This window comes from Salvelinus namaycush, chromosome 32, assembly GCF_016432855.1.
Source record: "Salvelinus namaycush isolate Seneca chromosome 32, SaNama_1.0, whole genome shotgun sequence".
NCBI classification, from domain to species: Eukaryota; Metazoa; Chordata; class Actinopteri; order Salmoniformes; family Salmonidae; genus Salvelinus; species Salvelinus namaycush.
Genome location: NC_052338.1, coordinates 750,963 through 767,739, shown reverse-complemented (window position 1 = coordinate 767,739; position 16,777 = coordinate 750,963).

Here is a 16,777-nt window from a genome sequence, read left to right as displayed (position 1 = left end):
TTGCGACTGCACTTGAAGAAACTTTCAAAGTTCTTGACATTTTCTGAATTGACTGACCTTCTTGTCTTAAAGTAATGATGGTAATGACTTGGTATTTTACCAAATGGGGCTATCTTCTGTAAACTACCCCTAACTTGTCACAACACAACTGATTGGCACAAACTCTTTGAGGAAAGAAATTCCACAAATTAACTTTTAAGAAGGCACAGCTGTTAATTGAAATGCATTCCAGGTGACTACTTCATGAAGCTGGTTAAGAGAATGCAAGAGTATGCAAAGCTGTCATCAAGGATAAAGGGTGGCTGCTTTGAAGAATCTAAAATCTAAAATATGTTAACTTTTTTGGTAACTACATGATTCAATATGTGTTTTTTCATAGTTTTGATGTCTTCACTATTATTCTACAATGTAGAAAATAGTAAAAATAAATAGATGTGTCCAAACTATCCTAGGATACAATAATTAATAATGTGGAACAAATAAATACCATCAGAGTATACCTTACAATTTACAATAATGAATACCTTGTGACACAGCTGTGAAAACCAACCTGATTTTAATAAATAAACTTTAATATTTTTGTGACACAGGCTTGTCATTCATTTATTTTCACAGATTATTTTTTGTACACTCACATGGCAATCAGACTTTAATACTTAATTCTGGTGTGTGGAATAGAGAGGTGGGTGCTGTGTGGTTGGGAGGTTCTGCCTGTCAGTTGTTCTCAACAGGCAGCAGGTCTCGGAAGGGGGACTTGAAGAGGCAGACTACGAAGTCCATGCACTGCTGCTCTCTTTGTTCCGTTTTTGCAGTGCTAGTGTTTTTAGCTCATCTGCTTATCTCATATATTATGTGTCCAGTATGATACAGTTAGCAATTTTTTTTTTGTAGATAATGACATGCCATTAACAGATTTAGATGGTTTAATGAGATGGAGGGGATGGGATGAGTGGGCAGATTGTTGGGCAATCAGACGTCACTAGATGCAGAATTTCATCTGGAGAGACAGGAGAGAGGATGAGGAAAGAGGCAGAATCAAGAGACAGGTGCTGCGGCAAGTTCTTCCTGTCACTTGTCCTCGACAGGCAGCCAGTCTCAGTCAGGGGTGGTGGGATGGAAAAGCAATGGATACTTTATTTTCAATAACATGGGCTTGGTTTAGTTGGAAGCCCTCTCACCACGTCAAGGTACAGGCCAGTTTAATGAAGGACCTTTAACCCCCTACTCTGTCTTTTAAGTGTTTGACATGCTGGGGCTTGAATAAGCATAGCAATATGGTGATGACTCAACCCTGCTGTGTAATGGACTCCCGGACACTTCTGCCATATTACGTACACAAATATAGACCCTCCAGATATGCAAACACTAACTAGAAACCAATGTCCAATTCCATACCAAACCTGGCCTCAATTTTTATTTGGACACAAAAGATGAATGGCTAGGGAGAAGGACCAGTAAGGAACTGGGCAACTGAACAGTCAATTGAACATTTTACTTGTGTAACGTGTGCACTGGGAGTCAGGAAGCAAGTACAGGGAGTGAATCATTTAATAAATAAATGGAACATAATACAAAACAAGAAAAGCACACAGACATGAAACAGAAACAGAGTCAATAACACCTGGGGAAGGATTCAAAGGAAGTGACATATATAGGGAAGGTAATCAGGCAGGTGATGAAGTCCAGGTGAGTCTGATGAGGCTGGTGCGCGTAACAATGGTGACAGGTGTGCGTAATAATGAGCAGCCTGGTGACCTAGAGCGCCAGATAGAGAGTATAAGTGACAACTTGCAATGAATACATTTAATATGCAAATGTATACATTTACAGCCAATTCGAGCAAGTTTCAAATATTTACCAGCAAACAAATGGAAAAATATACAAATATTTACATGCTTGTAAACGTTACTTGCAATACAAGACAGTTATGTACTATATACCTACCAACCAACTTAAACTTCACAGCCAATGTCTGCAAGAAAACACATCTTTATATAAATTAAAAACAACATTACAACAGGTTATTAAGGTTATTTATAATGACATACAATTCACAACAAGATGCAATGTAGTAAAATACCTACCTTCTTGAGGTGGGGAGCCGGGAAAGCAGTGAAAACAAGGGTGGGGAAGACAGACAAAACAGATGACGGACGATGGACACGATGGACAGAGATTCACTCACATTGACGACTTGAGACAAACAAGACACATGAAAATTCTAAGTAAATTTGCACTGCTGTCTTTCTCTTTCTGTTTCTCTCTCTCTCTATCTCTCTCTGTCTTTCACTCTTCTTCCCACCTCTCTCTCTCTATCCCTCTCCCTGTCACTTTCTTTCTCACTTCCTTCCTCTCTCTCTTTCTGTATTAGTCTCTCTGTCTAGCAAAGACTAGGTTTGTCATGTTTTGTCTTTGATCATCATGTCTTGTCCCTGTGCTTCCCTCTGCTGGTCTTATTAGGTTCTTTCCCTCTTTCTATCCCTCTCTCTCCCCCTCCCTCTCTCCCTCTCTCGCTCTCTCTCTCTATCGTTCCGTTCCTGCTCCCAGCTGTTTCTCATTCTCCTAACGACCTCATTTACTCTTTCACACCTGTCCCCTATTTTGCCCTCTGATTAGAGTCCCTATTTCTTCCTCTGTTTTCCGCTTCTGTCCTTGTCGGATTCTTGTTTGATGTTTGCTGTTCTGTGTCCTTGTTCCGCCCTGTCGTGTTTTTGCCTTCTTCAGATGCTGCGTGTGAGCAGGTGTCTATGTCAGCTACGGCCTGTGCCTTCCTGAAGCGACCTGCAGTCTGTGGTCGCGTCTCCAGTCGTTCCTCTCTACTGACGAGAGGATTTCAGTTTCCTGTTTTGGATTTACCTTTGATAATATCCAGGAGAATCATTGTTTGTTTAATACTGGAATAAAGACTCTGTTTCTATTACGTCGCTTTTGGGTCCTCATTCACCAGCATAACAGAAGAATCCGACCAAGATGGACCCAGCGACTATGGATTCTCTCAACACTGCCGTCGAGTTCCAGGGAGCAATGCTCGGCAGACACGAGCAGGAATTGTTTGTTGCTCGTCATGCCGTTGAGACCCTGGCCGCTCAGGTCTCCGATCTCTCTGGACAGTTTCAGAGTCTTCGTCTCGTGCCACCAGCTACTTCCTGGTCTTCCGAGTCTCCGGAACCTAGGGTTAATAACCCACCATGTTACTCTGGGCAGCCCACTGAGTGTCGCTCCTTTCTCACCCAGTGTGATATTGTGTTCTCTCTCCAGCCCAACACGTACTCAAGAGAGAGAGCTCGGATCGCTTACGTCATATCACTCCTTACTGGTCGGGCTCGGGAGTGGGGCACAGCTATCTGGGAGGCAAGGGCTGAGTGTTCTAACGATTATCAGAACTTTAAAGAGGAGATGATACGGGTTTTTGATCGTTCAGTTTTTGGGAAGGAGGCTTCCAGGGCCCTGGCTTCCCTATGTCAAGGTGATCGATCCATAACGGATTACTCTATAGAGTTTCGCACTCTTGCTGCCTCCAGTGACTGGAACGAGCCGGCGTTGCTCGCTCGTTTTCTGGAGGGACTTCACGCTGAGGTTAAGGATGAGATTCTCTCCCGGGAGGTTCCTTCCAGCGTGGACTCTTTGATTGCACTCGCCATCCGCATAGAACGACGGATAGATCTTCGTCACCGAGCTCGTGGAAGAGAGCTCGCGTTAACGGTGCTTCCCCTCTCCGCATCTCAACCATCTCCTCCCACCGGCTCAGAGACTGAGCCCATGCAGCGGGGAGGTATTCGCATCTCGACTAAGGAGAGGGAACGGAGAATCACCAACCGCCTTTGCCTCTATTGCGGTTCTGCTGGACATTTTGTCATGTCATGTCCAGTAAAAGCCAGAGCTCATCAGTAAGCGGAGGGCTACTGGTGAGCGCTACTACTCAAGTCTCTCCATCAAGATCCTGTACTACCTTGTCGGTCCATCTACGCTGGACCGGTTCGGCTGCTTCCTGCAGTGCTTTGATAGACTCTGGGGCTGAGGGTTGTTTTATGGACGAAGCATGGGCTCGGAAACATGACATTCCTCTCAGACAGTTAGGGAAGCCCACGCCCATGTTCGCCTTAGATGGTAGTCTTCTCCCCAGTATCAGATGTGAGACACTACCTTTAACCCTCACAGTATCTGGTAACCACAGTGAGACCATTTCCTTTTTGATTTTTCGTTCACCTTTTACACCTGTTGTTTTGGGTCATCCCTGGCTAGTATGTCATAATCCTTCTATTAATTGGTCTAGTAATTCTATCCTATCCTGGAACGTTTCTTGTCATGTGAAGTGTTTAATGTCTGCTATCCCTCCTGTTTCTTCTGTCCCCTCTACTCAGGAGGAACCTGGTGATTTGACAGGAGTGCCGGAGGAATATCATGATCTACGCACGGTCTTCAGTCGGTCCAGAGCCAACTCTCTTCCTCCTCACCGGTCGTATGATTGTTGTATTGATCTCCTTCCGGGGACCACTCCCCCTCGGGGTAGACTATACTCTCTGTCGGCTCCCGAACGTAAGGCTCTCGAGGATTATCTGTCTGTTTCTCTCGACGCCGGTACCGTGGTGCCTTCTTCCTCTCCCGCCGGAGCGGGGTTTTTCTTTGTTAAGAAGAAGGACGGTACTCTGCGCCCCTGCGTGGATTATCGAGGGTTGAATGACATAACGGTTAAGAATCGTTATCCGCTTCCCCTTATGTCGTCAGCCTTCGAGATTCTGCAGGGAGCCAGGTGCTTTACTAAGTTGGACCTTCGTAACGCTTACCATCTCGTACGCATCAGAGAGGGGGACGAGTGGAAAACGGCGTTTAACACTCCGTTAGGGCATTTTGAATACCGGGTTCTGCCGTTCGGTCTCGCTAATGCTCCAGCTGTCTTTCAGGCATTAGTTAATGATGTACTGAGAGACATGCTGAACATCTTTGTTTTCGTTTACCTTGACGATATCCTGATTTTTTCACCGTCACTCGAGATTCATGTTCAGCACGTTCGACGTGTACTCCAGCGCCTTTTAGAGAATTGTCTCTACGTGAAGGCTGAGAAGTGCGCCTTTCATGTCTCCTCTGTCACATTTCTCGGTTCTGTTATTTCCGCTGAAGGCATTCAGATGGATCCCGCTAAGGTCCAGGCTGTCAGCGATTGGCCCGTTCCTAAGTCACGTGTCGAGTTGCAGCGCTTTCTCGGTTTCGCTAATTTCTATCGGCGTTTCATTCGTAATTTCGGTCAAGTGGCTGCCCCTCTCACAGCTCTGACTTCTGTCAAGACTTGCTTTAAGTGGTCCGGTTCCGCCCAGGGAGCTTTTGATCTCCTCAAGAAGCGTTTTACATCCGCCCCTATCCTTGTTACTCCTGACGTCACTAAACAATTCATTGTAGAGGTTGACGCTTCAGAGGTGGGCGTGGGAGCCATTCTGTCCCAGCGCTTCCATTCTGACGATAAGGTCCATCCTTGCGCTTACTTTTCTCATCGCCTGTCGCCATCGGAACGCAACTATGATGTGGGTAACCGCGAACTGCTCGCCATCCGCTTAGCCATAGGCGAATGGCGACAGTGGTTGGAGGGGGCGACCGTCCCTTTTGTCGTTTGGACTGACCATAAGAACCTTGAGTACATCCGTTCTGCCAAACGACTTAATGCACGTCAAGCTCGTTGGGCGTTGTTTTTCGCTCGTTTCGAGTTCGTGATTTCCTATCGCCCGGGAAATAAGAACACCAAGCCTGATGCCTTATCTCGTCTCTTTAGTTCTTCTGTGGCTTCTACCGACCCCGAGGGGATTCTCCCTGAAGGGCGTGTTGTCGGGTTGACTGTCTGGGGAATTGAGAGACAGGTAAAGCAAGCACTCACTCACACTGCGTCGCCGCGCGCTTGTCCTAGTAACCTTCTGTTCGTTCCTGTCTCTACTCGTCTGGCTGTTCTTCAGTGGGCTCATTCTGCCAAGTTAGCTGGCCACCCCGGCGTTCGGGGTACGCTTGCTTCTATTCGCCAGCGGTTTTGGTGGCCTACTCAGGAGCGGGACACGCGCCGTTTCGTGGCTGCTTGTTCGGACTGCGCGCAGACTAAGTCAGGTAACTCTCCTCCTGCCGGTCGTCTCAGACCGCTTCCCATTCCTTCTCGACCATGGTCTCACATCGCCTTAGACTTTATTACCGGTCTGCCTTCGTCTGCGGGGAAGACAGTGATTCTTACGGTTATCGATAGGTTCTCTAAGGCGGCACATTTCATTCCCCTCGCTAAGCTTCCTTCCGCTAAGGAGACGGCACAAATCATCATTGAGAATGTGTTCAGAATTCATGGCCTCCCGTTAGACGCCGTTTCAGACAGAGGTCCGCAATTCACGTCACAGTTTTGGAGGGAGTTCTGTCGTTTGATTGGTGCTTCCGTCAGTCTCTCTTCCGGGTTTCATCCCCAGTCTAACGGTCAAGCAGAAAGGGCCAATCAGTCGATTGGTCGCATATTACGCAGCCTTTCGTTTCGAAACCCTGCGTCTTGGGCAGAACAGCTCCCCTGGGCTGAGTACGCTCACAACTCGCTTCCTTCGTCTGCTACCGGGCTATCTCCGTTTCAGAGTAGTCTTGGGTACCAGCCTCCTCTGTTCTCGTCCCAGCTCGCCGAGTCCAGCGTTCCCTCCGCTCAGGCTTTTGTCCAACGTTGTGAGCGCACCTGGAGGAGGGTCAGGTCTGCACTTTGCCGTTACAGGGCGCAGACTGTGAGAGCCGCCAATAAACGTAGGATTAAGAGTCCTAGGTATTGTCGCGGTCAGAGAGTGTGGCTTTCCACTCGTAACCTTCCCCTTACGACAGCTTCTCGCAAGTTGACTCCGCGGTTCATTGGTCCGTTCCGTGTCTCTCAGGTCGTCAATCCTGTCGCTGTGCGACTGCTTCTTCCGCGACATCTTCGTCGCGTCCACCCTGTCTTCCATGTCTCCTGTGTCAAGCCTTTTCTTCGCGCCCCCGTTCGTCTTCCCTCCCCCCCCCCCGTCCTTGTCGAGGGCGCACCTATTTACAAGGTACGGAGGATCATGGACATGCGTTCTCGGGGACGTGGTCACCAGTACTTAGTGGATTGGGAGGGTTACGGTCCTGAGGAGAGGAGTTGGGTTCCATCTCGGGACGTGCTGGACCGTTCGTTGATTGATGATTTCCTTCGTTGCCGCCAGGGTTCCTCCTCGAGTGCGCCAGGAGGCGCTCGGTGAGTGGGGGGGTACTGTCATGTTTTGTCTTTGATCATCATGTCTTGTCCCTGTGCTTCCCTCTGCTGGTCTTATTAGGTTCTTTCCCTCTTTCTATCCCTCTCTCTCCCCCTCCCTCTCTCCCTCTCTCGCTCTCTCTCTCTATCGTTCCGTTCCTGCTCCCAGCTGTTTCTCATTCTCCTAACGACCTCATTTACTCTTTCACACCTGTCCCCTATTTTGCCCTCTGATTAGAGTCCCTATTTCTTCCTCTGTTTTCCGCTTCTGTCCTTGTCGGATTCTTGTTTGATGTTTGCTGTTCTGTGTCCTTGTTCCGCCCTGTCGTGTTTTTGCCTTCTTCAGATGCTGCGTGTGAGCAGGTGTCTATGTCAGCTACGGCCTGTGCCTTCCTGAAGCGACCTGCAGTCTGTGGTCGCGTCTCCAGTCGTTCCTCTCTACTGACGAGAGGATTTCAGTTTCCTGTTTTGGATTTACCTTTGATAATATCCAGGAGAATCATTGTTTGTTTAATACTGGAATAAAGACTCTGTTTCTATTACGTCGCTTTTGGGTCCTCATTCACCAGCATAACAAGGTTCCATTTGGTTCCATTTGATCAAATCATTAATACAAGTCGTTTGCCATAACTCAGAAATATCTGTTGCTTGCATATTCGACATCACGTAAACTACGTATTCGTTATATATCGAGGAATCTAATAGAATAAACTCTAATTTAATCCAAAGTATCCGTAAGATCAAGTCGGAAGTCACCATTTACTGTACTTCCAAAGTTATCAATATAATCCACAAGTTCCTAATGATAGAGCACGTTGGGGTCACCATTTACTGTAGTGGGGTAATATTTGATATGTGTCTATTGTATGTACCTTACATGCGACCTGTGATAAGACTATTTAATTAGCCTATTAAAATGTTTATCTGACTCCATAAAGATAATTAAAACATGCAAGACTATAGTTGAGTTACAGTAATAGGCAATCAGGAAATGTCTGAGAATGGAATTCTAAATACAATAGTATTTAATTACTTTGTAAAATGAATGGATTCACATACAAGGCATAAAGCATAAGCTACAAAGCATTAACGAGAGAGAGAGAGAGAGAGAGAGAGAGAGAGAGAGACCATGGCCTGAGCGATGGCTCATGGGAGAAAGAGAAAGACAGAAAGAAAGAAAGAACCACAGCAGTTTAGGAACAAAATACATATAAGACCCTTTTATAACATCTGAGTTGTTTACCAATAGCATTACTGTAAAGTTAACCTCCAATCAGATATCAGACCTACTGACCTGTAAAGACAGCAGAACCTCTGCTACCTAGAAGCGTGACATTGGGGGCTGGAAAGATAATGAGGCATTCCTCAAACAACACAGATGAATCCTTGCATACAGTTTATAAGAAGAGTTACTTCGGAGGCTGCCCTACAATATGATATTTACAGTAATGGAGGTCAAAGCTCTTTCCATGGCTGACCATAACATTTGTGTAGTTATTATTTCTCTTTAAAATAGTTTGTTTTAATATGTTTCCATATGTTTGAACATTTGTTAGCTTTTGGGTGTTTCCTTTTCTAGTCAACTCTGTATGGAAAACAGGGCTAATTTAAATCCTATTTCAATATAATCTATCAAAAAGATAAATAGGGTCCATTTCAACAATGGGTTCACAGTGCTGGAGACTGTTACTCATCAGGGCCCTAGTTCAGCCTCGTACATAACCCTTGTTGTTCCTCAGACTGGGTGAGGCAGATGGGGGAGGGGAGAGAACAATGGCTGGCCCATGCAGAGGGCGGTAGTGACTGACTCCACAGGCACTGATGGACCAAAGAATGCCTGGAGTCAGGCCAGCACCATGGATGCCACTGTGGCTGCCTACCCCCACCTTACCCGCATCATCTCCCATGGTGCATTGGGGCACGGGGACGACACCTTTAAACACTGCCTATCCAACGTCAGACGTATAGAAAAGTAACATAGATAGAGGAGCAACAGTAGAGCGTTTACAGAGTTGGTTTGGATTGTTTGCAAGAAGTCTTACTCCCAGATACAGAGCGTTCAAGCCCACCCAACCTAACCACTGTCCAGCATGACCACATCGAGTAGCTCAGGGCAAAGCTCATTTGGACTGAGCAGGAGGAAGAAGGCCCCTGGTCTGATGGATCAGATTAGCACTTTCTTTGGAGGCGACAAAAAGAAAGGGAGCAAGGTGAGCATCTGGAGTTACCAACTGTCATAACCAATTGCCTCACCAAGACTCTTCCAGTCTATAGAGGTCTAAGATGACGATGGTAAGGATGGATCTGTCCAGTTTTTGTGTTGAAGTCTGCGGTCAAGAAAGAGATTCTTTGAAAATTGGTGATTTACTTATTGTGCAGAGCTAAAATACTTGTAGAGCTAGAATACCTGGTGTAATAAAATCTCAGATAATTGGTTCAATTTAATTTCTATTCTAGATCTAATGTGTTGCGAAATCTATTGTGAAATGTAATATAATTTTTGTAAAATTGTGTATAACTGACATTTTGTTGGACCCCAGGAAGAGTAGCTAATGCTATGGCAGCTATGTTGAGGAAAGACCGCTAAAGATAACAGGAATTCGCATTGATAAACAGGAATACACTTAATTTATTTTCTCTTTAAGAGAGTAGTTCGGAAAGTAGCATTCACGAGCCAAAAGTGGTCCCCGAAAATGGCGTACTACGTCACATACACTGAGTGTACAAAACATTAAGAACACCTGCTCTTTCCATGACATAGACTGATTAGGTGACTGCAGATGAAAGCTAGGATCCCTTATTAATGTCACTTGTTAAATCCACTTCAATCAGCGTATTTGAACGGGAGCAGACAGGTTAAAGAATGATTTTTTAGTCTTGAGACAATTGATTGTGTGCCATTCAGAAGGTGAATGGGCAAGACAAAAGATTTAAGTGCCTTTGAACGGGGTATGGTAGTAGGTGCCAGGCGCACCGGTTTGTGTCAAGAACTGCAATGCTGCAAGGTTTTTCATGCTCAACAGTTTTCCGTGTGTATCAAGAGACATTCAGCCAACTTGACACAACTGTGGGAAGCTTTGGAGTCAACATGGGCCAGCATCCCTGTGGAACGCTTTCGAAACCTTGTAGAGTCTGTGCTCCAACGAATTAAGGCTGTTCTGAGGGCAAAAGGGGGGGGTGCAACTCAATATTAGGAAGGTGTTCCTAATGTTTGGTATACTCAGTTTATGTGCAGGTACAGTATGTGCACCACGCCATTGCTCTCTCTCTATCTCGCTCTGCTGTATGTGCATCTTGCTAGCTGTCACTCAAAAGGGGAGGGGCTTAAGCTCATTGGCTGGAACTTGAATTTCTAGGGGGCTGACCCACATGGTTGAAAATGGCGCAGCACAGCTTCCAGTAAACAGTCGCTTTCAAACTAGGGATTTCGTGGCTAATTGAGGTAAGGCAGTAATTCTGATCGTAGATTATGCATGTATGAACTACATATTGACGCATCCAGCCCAAAGCGTTTAAAATTGTTTTTTAAAAAACGTACTAGTTGTCAAAGTTCCGAAGCATGTCTTTAATGTTTTTACCAATGTAGAAAAATCAGCGCCTTACCTCATAAAATATATTTGCACTTAGAGTTCCTCAAATGATTGAAATAGTTAGAATCAACAGTCGGGTTTAGGAGCAGCTCTCAGGGGAACTGTGGGCAGATCTTGGATGTTTGGTGTTTTGTATTTGAAATACAACTACTGCATAGTTTATTTTAATTCATAAAACTTTGACCACCATTGGTTTAGCTGTACAGATTTGATAGCAAACAGAATATCAAATGTGATCTGTCTGCATTAGGCACCAGGTGGTCCTCTGCGGGTTATAAGGTTGAATGTTTTTTCCTAATGCTGAGCATGTCGATCAAACACCCCCAAATGATTCTGAGCTCCATCTTTAGCTTATTTTCTCTAGAGTTTATCGCAACCAAAACTAAGGAAGGGGGGCACGTTGCAGAGTGATGGTAGGTCAACAACAGCTTATCCCTGGTGCTATGGATTTGTTTGTAATATTTTATCAATATATATGCATTTTAGACCAGAAAATTGCAGCATTTTCCCATTGCAGACATACTGAAATAATATCCTGTCTTATCTACTCTGTGCTTGTGTTAAACACTTACAGATATGAGAATGTAACCTAACATAATGCTGTAGTTTGTGTTACAGATGTAGGATCTTAATTTGACCAGTATTGTCGTAGAAAAATAATCCTGCACCAACAAGATTTGAACATTTAGCCCATAATGTTTTTTGATCGGCGGTTAGGCTGGACAAAAGTAGGCTACAAAGTGCAATACTGTTAATATAACCGTGAGTTAGTATGGGTTTTCAGAAATGTATCTAAATCACGAAGCTCATCTGCATTTCCTGCAGTGTAGGAAAATTTGCAGCAACAAAAGGAGTGAACAAATTAAGATCCTACATCTGTAGTTGTGATCTGCATACACCTACAAAGAAAGTAGGATTCTTGAATTCCGGCTGAATTTTCTTGCTGTAGTAAAGTTGTACTTCTAGATAGGTTCATTGTTTGCCAATTTATTGGAAATCTGAATTTCTTTCTGCCCAATTATAGTTTATAGAATAGTTTCTTTATACAGGTTTTGAGCATCTTCCATTGAAGTGCAATCCTCCAGTCAGACAGCTTAAAAAAACAACTCCTAATCACCTTCATGTGAGGGAGGATTTGGTTATGCAACCCTTTTTGTACTCATCTGTATGCATTTAATTTAATTTCTAATTCCATTGAGCAGACAATGTAAGAAAACTAACTAGGTGAACTAAGATACATAACATTAAATCAAATCAAATTTTATTTGTCACATGCGCTGAATCATGCCACCTCCCCCTTACAAGCCCTTATTAACCAACGATGCAGTTTTAAGAAAAATAGGTGTTAAGTAAAAAATAGATAGTTAACAAATTACAAATAACAAATAATTATTATGAAGAAATACAGAGCATAGTATCTGTTCAGAAAGTCACCTCAAGTTGAAAACGGTATTTAAAATACAAAAGGATGTTTATGGAGTTGATTAACATTTGCTCTATTACCATGTAGACATTTCATTGAGCCTGAATGTCCAACGGTAGCAGTAAGACATCAGTGAGTTTTTGACTCATGTTTATAACTTTAGGGGTCCTTCCGGGGTCATGCCACCTCCCCCAAGCCAGCCCCTCGACGTCGGGCTAATGAGAATGCCGTAATGCATTTCTTCAGGAGCTTGAGCGTGAGTATCTTAGGATTGAATACCTCACTGCATTTGTATCTGTTATAACATGTATTGTATTAGTTTATATAAACAATTGTAATTGTAAAGTTGAAAAAGTAGTTGTCTAATACATCTTTCTTTATTTTTATACTTTATTGTCCCCATGGGGAAATTTTGTTGCAGTGTCATGTACACATTTAAAGTGGCGTTAAATACAAAACAAGATTGACAATACAACTTTCAATAACAGTCACGCACCAATAAAAAAAAAAATAATAGTAAGAAATAAGAAAAAAAAATAAAAAATAAAAAATTTAAAAAATGTAAAACAAAGACTAGCCTGCTGGCTAGTTAATACAAGACAAGTTGTGTCTCTAGGCCTGCATCGCTGCTACAAACTTGAAAAAATACAGTTTTTAAAAATCAAATTCTGGTATTGCAAAGGATTTGACCAATTAGCCAATGTTTTCATGTAACCATCTTTGAACTCATAGAATAGGACCTTATCAGTTGTTGTGTTCTGTAGCCTCAGGCGACATCCTCTCCCCATCCCAAGTCCAGGGTGAGTTCCATTACCTTATTTTGTATAATTTTTGTATTTACTGTGGTTACAGTTTCTTTAAGCCTCTGTCAAGAAAACAATGTTAATTAGCTTTTAAACTGTCCTTGCTTTTTACATTGCATGACTTACATCTCTTCATGGGCCTGTGCAAGTTGGGTATCTAGATTCTCAGCAGTTATAGTACCAGGCGCTCCTCCAGTAGGCCTTCATGAATCTTCCTGATCCTCTCTTTCTCTTTCATGTCCAGTGGAGGAAGGTGTTGGGCTTGGTAGGTCATTCAAACTCAGTCCTAAACCCCCAAAACACTGCTGACTTTACAGCCCTGTGCGTAATAATGACATCTCAATGTCTCCCTCTGTCTGAAGACGTTCTCTAACGTCGTTCTGTGAGCGTCTTGATATGTTGTTCTTCCCTCTTAATTAACTCTTACTCTCCCAGCTCTGCATCCTTTCCCTTGTGTGATTCTTCAAGACAGTTAACATCAAAAATATATATATTTCCTTACATAGCTTGAATTGAATTTTGCTAAGTACAAACATTGTTTACGTGAAATGTTACTATTCTTACTCTGATGGAAAATGTCAGATGTCAACGTCGAACGCAGTTCTCCTGGAATAGTAGCTTAGACTGTGGTGCCAATATATTTCATGATTTGTGTTTCTGACGATTCAATTCAGTCACTGCTTCTGGATGACTTTGACACACTATTTCTGAACCACAACCGTTAAGGACTCAGGGACCCCTATATACAACAGTTCCACCTTTCCTTTCCTTACCAGTCTGAGACTCTTTCATCTCTGCCCCCTCCTCTGTTCATAGTGACTCACTAATCTTCCTGCATTTGTGTGTTTTTTCATTCAACTCCTCTGTGTCCATAGAGTGAGCTGTCCAGTGTGTAAGAGTTGACATGTGCTCTTCACCAGTTCTCTGTGTTATGTGTGTTCTGAAGTAATGCATGCCTTTGACTTCCATCTTTCCCCCTAAAGGTAGCTGTAATGCTGGTCGTTCTTTATTTATCTCTCTTCCTGTCTAATTCACAGCATTCTTTTACACTAACAGATCACTGAATGAAGCCAATTTATTTTGATAGCAGCATGACATTTCTGGGTTTAATGCAAAAGAGAATTGTAGTAATGTAACATTTATACCCATTGTATTTATCAAAATATATTCACCTCAATATAACTACTAGTTCAACACCATTTTGGTGTCCTCTCTCCCTACTTCATCTAATAAGAACTGAGCACTGATAAGGTTCCAGGTCCAGCCATGTTCCATGTGTTTATAAAGCATTTTGTTCTAGGCCACGCCACCGCGTGCTGATGCCACAAAGTCACCTCACAGACACCGCAGAGACCAAGGAACACTGTCCAAAATCTTCAACCTGGTGAGACATCCTGACGTTTGTGTCGCAAGTTTATCTTGTCACTACACAGTTACACTGTCTAAAGATTGCACCTGATAAACATTGTTTTCTTGTTTGTGTTTACCTCTCAAAACAACAGTGGTGATTTCATGAATCAGTGAGTAAATTAGAGATGTAACCTAGCCATATCCATCCTGAATCATCATTCATCTATACATAAAATCACAAAAAAGCTAATTACATTGAGATGTATTTGCCATCATACTAAGCTAACAACATATGCATCAGCAATTAATTAAATGAAAAAAGCATATATTTTTAAGGTTGGGTTCCACTTGATATACGTTTCTATACATTTACATAGTAGTTACAGTGTAATTACAGTGTAGGTACACATTGTTATAAACAGGTATAACAGTAAGCAAACAGGTATGTAAGTGCACTGTAACTACACTGTATTTGGCTATGCAATTTTCATGTAAATATATAGGTATTAGGGAAATGAATTACAAACTGTGTATTTTGTTATCAATGCTTTTTCAGTTTAATCTCTATTGCATCACTCCTTTTTATTGATGGTATTATTTATTGATGTCTTTAAACCTTCCTCAACCCCATTTCCCGAGAGTATGTACTAATTAAGAATCCCTGAAAATGTGACATTTGACAATCATATAAATACAAATAACAATTTAAACCCCAATCTTATCTCATAGAAAATAGAAATTCTTCTTTCCATCGAATACAGAGACACTCGTCAAACCATGACAAGCACTTTTAAACTCTGTATTTCCTCCTTTGGTTGTATAGAATGTATTATTCAGATGTCAATCATCTAATGTATTACTTCTACTTCCCTCTGTTTACAGGAGACCAAGTCCCGCCCTCCTCCCAAACGCTGGAGCACCATCTTCTGAGCTGTCCTTAGATGAGAAAATCAATGATCCAACAGAGGGGGAAAAGGATGAAGAAGAGAAATAAGATCTCCATTTGAAAGACTCACAACAACCCTCGACAACGTTAACACACTAACATCAGCCGGTCTCCTTTGTTTGTACATAGTGACACAATCTTGGCACCTAATATTTTGCCTGCTGGGATCACAATATGCAGTCTTTGAGTTCATCAATGGCCTTATAATCTTAGCTCTAAGGGAAAGTTCTCATTTTGATGTATTTTTAGCTTTCAGATTTTTTGAAAATGCTTCAAAATGATTCTACTGTAACATTTGACTCAATGGGCTATTCACCTCATCCTAGCACCCTGTTCGAATCACGTTAGTGTCTGCTATCAATGGGTTGTTGTTCATGTTATGTGTTTTTCTATTTGTCTGCATTTTGTACATCGTTGATCTGTTCTTCTATGCATAAAAACATGCTTTATATTCCCCTTTGCTGCTTTTAGGAGCTCACACACAACTGTGTTTTGTTTTGTATGTTGCCATTTATGTGAAATCTAGTCTGATAAAGTGTTTGTGGGTCTTGTTATGCATGCAATAGTAAAAATTGTCTTGTGAAAAGTATTGAATGAATGCAGTGCTTGAAACGTGCAGTTGCATTTGAAAATGTAATGGGAAAACTACCTGCACAAATTATAAACTAACATGATGTAATATTCTACTGTAATATAACAACAATTACATTTGATTAGTTTAGTCATATTACAAAAGTCTTGGTTTACTTAGGCACTGAAATAATCCATGTTGTGTACCGTTATGTTGTCCAAGCCTAATAAAACAACAACAATTAAAACAAATGCCCTTCCAAACTGCACTGTTAAACTTTTTCAAAACTGTTTAAGAGGACCTCTTAGGGATCGGCGTCCCGTCAACAGGACAGTTGTAAATCTTGCAGCGCCTTGTGTCACGATCGCAGATTTTAGAGAAACAACAAATGTCGGTACATATAAGTGTCTTATACAGTTGAAGTCGGAAGTTTATATACACCTTAACCAAATACATTTAAAACTCAGTTTTTCACAATTCCTGCCATTTAATCCTAGTAAAATTCCCTGTCTTAGGTCAGTTAGGATCACCACTTTATTTTAAGAATGTGAAATGACAGAATAACAGTAGAGAGAATTATTTATTTCAGCTTTTATTTCTTTCATCACATTCCCAGTGGGTCAGAAGTTTACATGCACTCAATTAGTATTTGGTAGCATTGCCTTTAAATTGTTTAACTTGGGTCAAATGTTTTGGGTAGCCTTCCACAAGCTTCCCACAATAAATTCATTTTGGCCCATTCCTCCTGACGGAGATTGTAACTGAGTCAGGTTTGTAGGCCTCCTTGCTCGCACACACTTATTCAGTTCTTTGAACACATTTTCTATAGGATTGAGGTCAGGGCTTTGTGGTGGCCACTCCAATACCTTGTCTTTGTTGTTCTTAAGCCG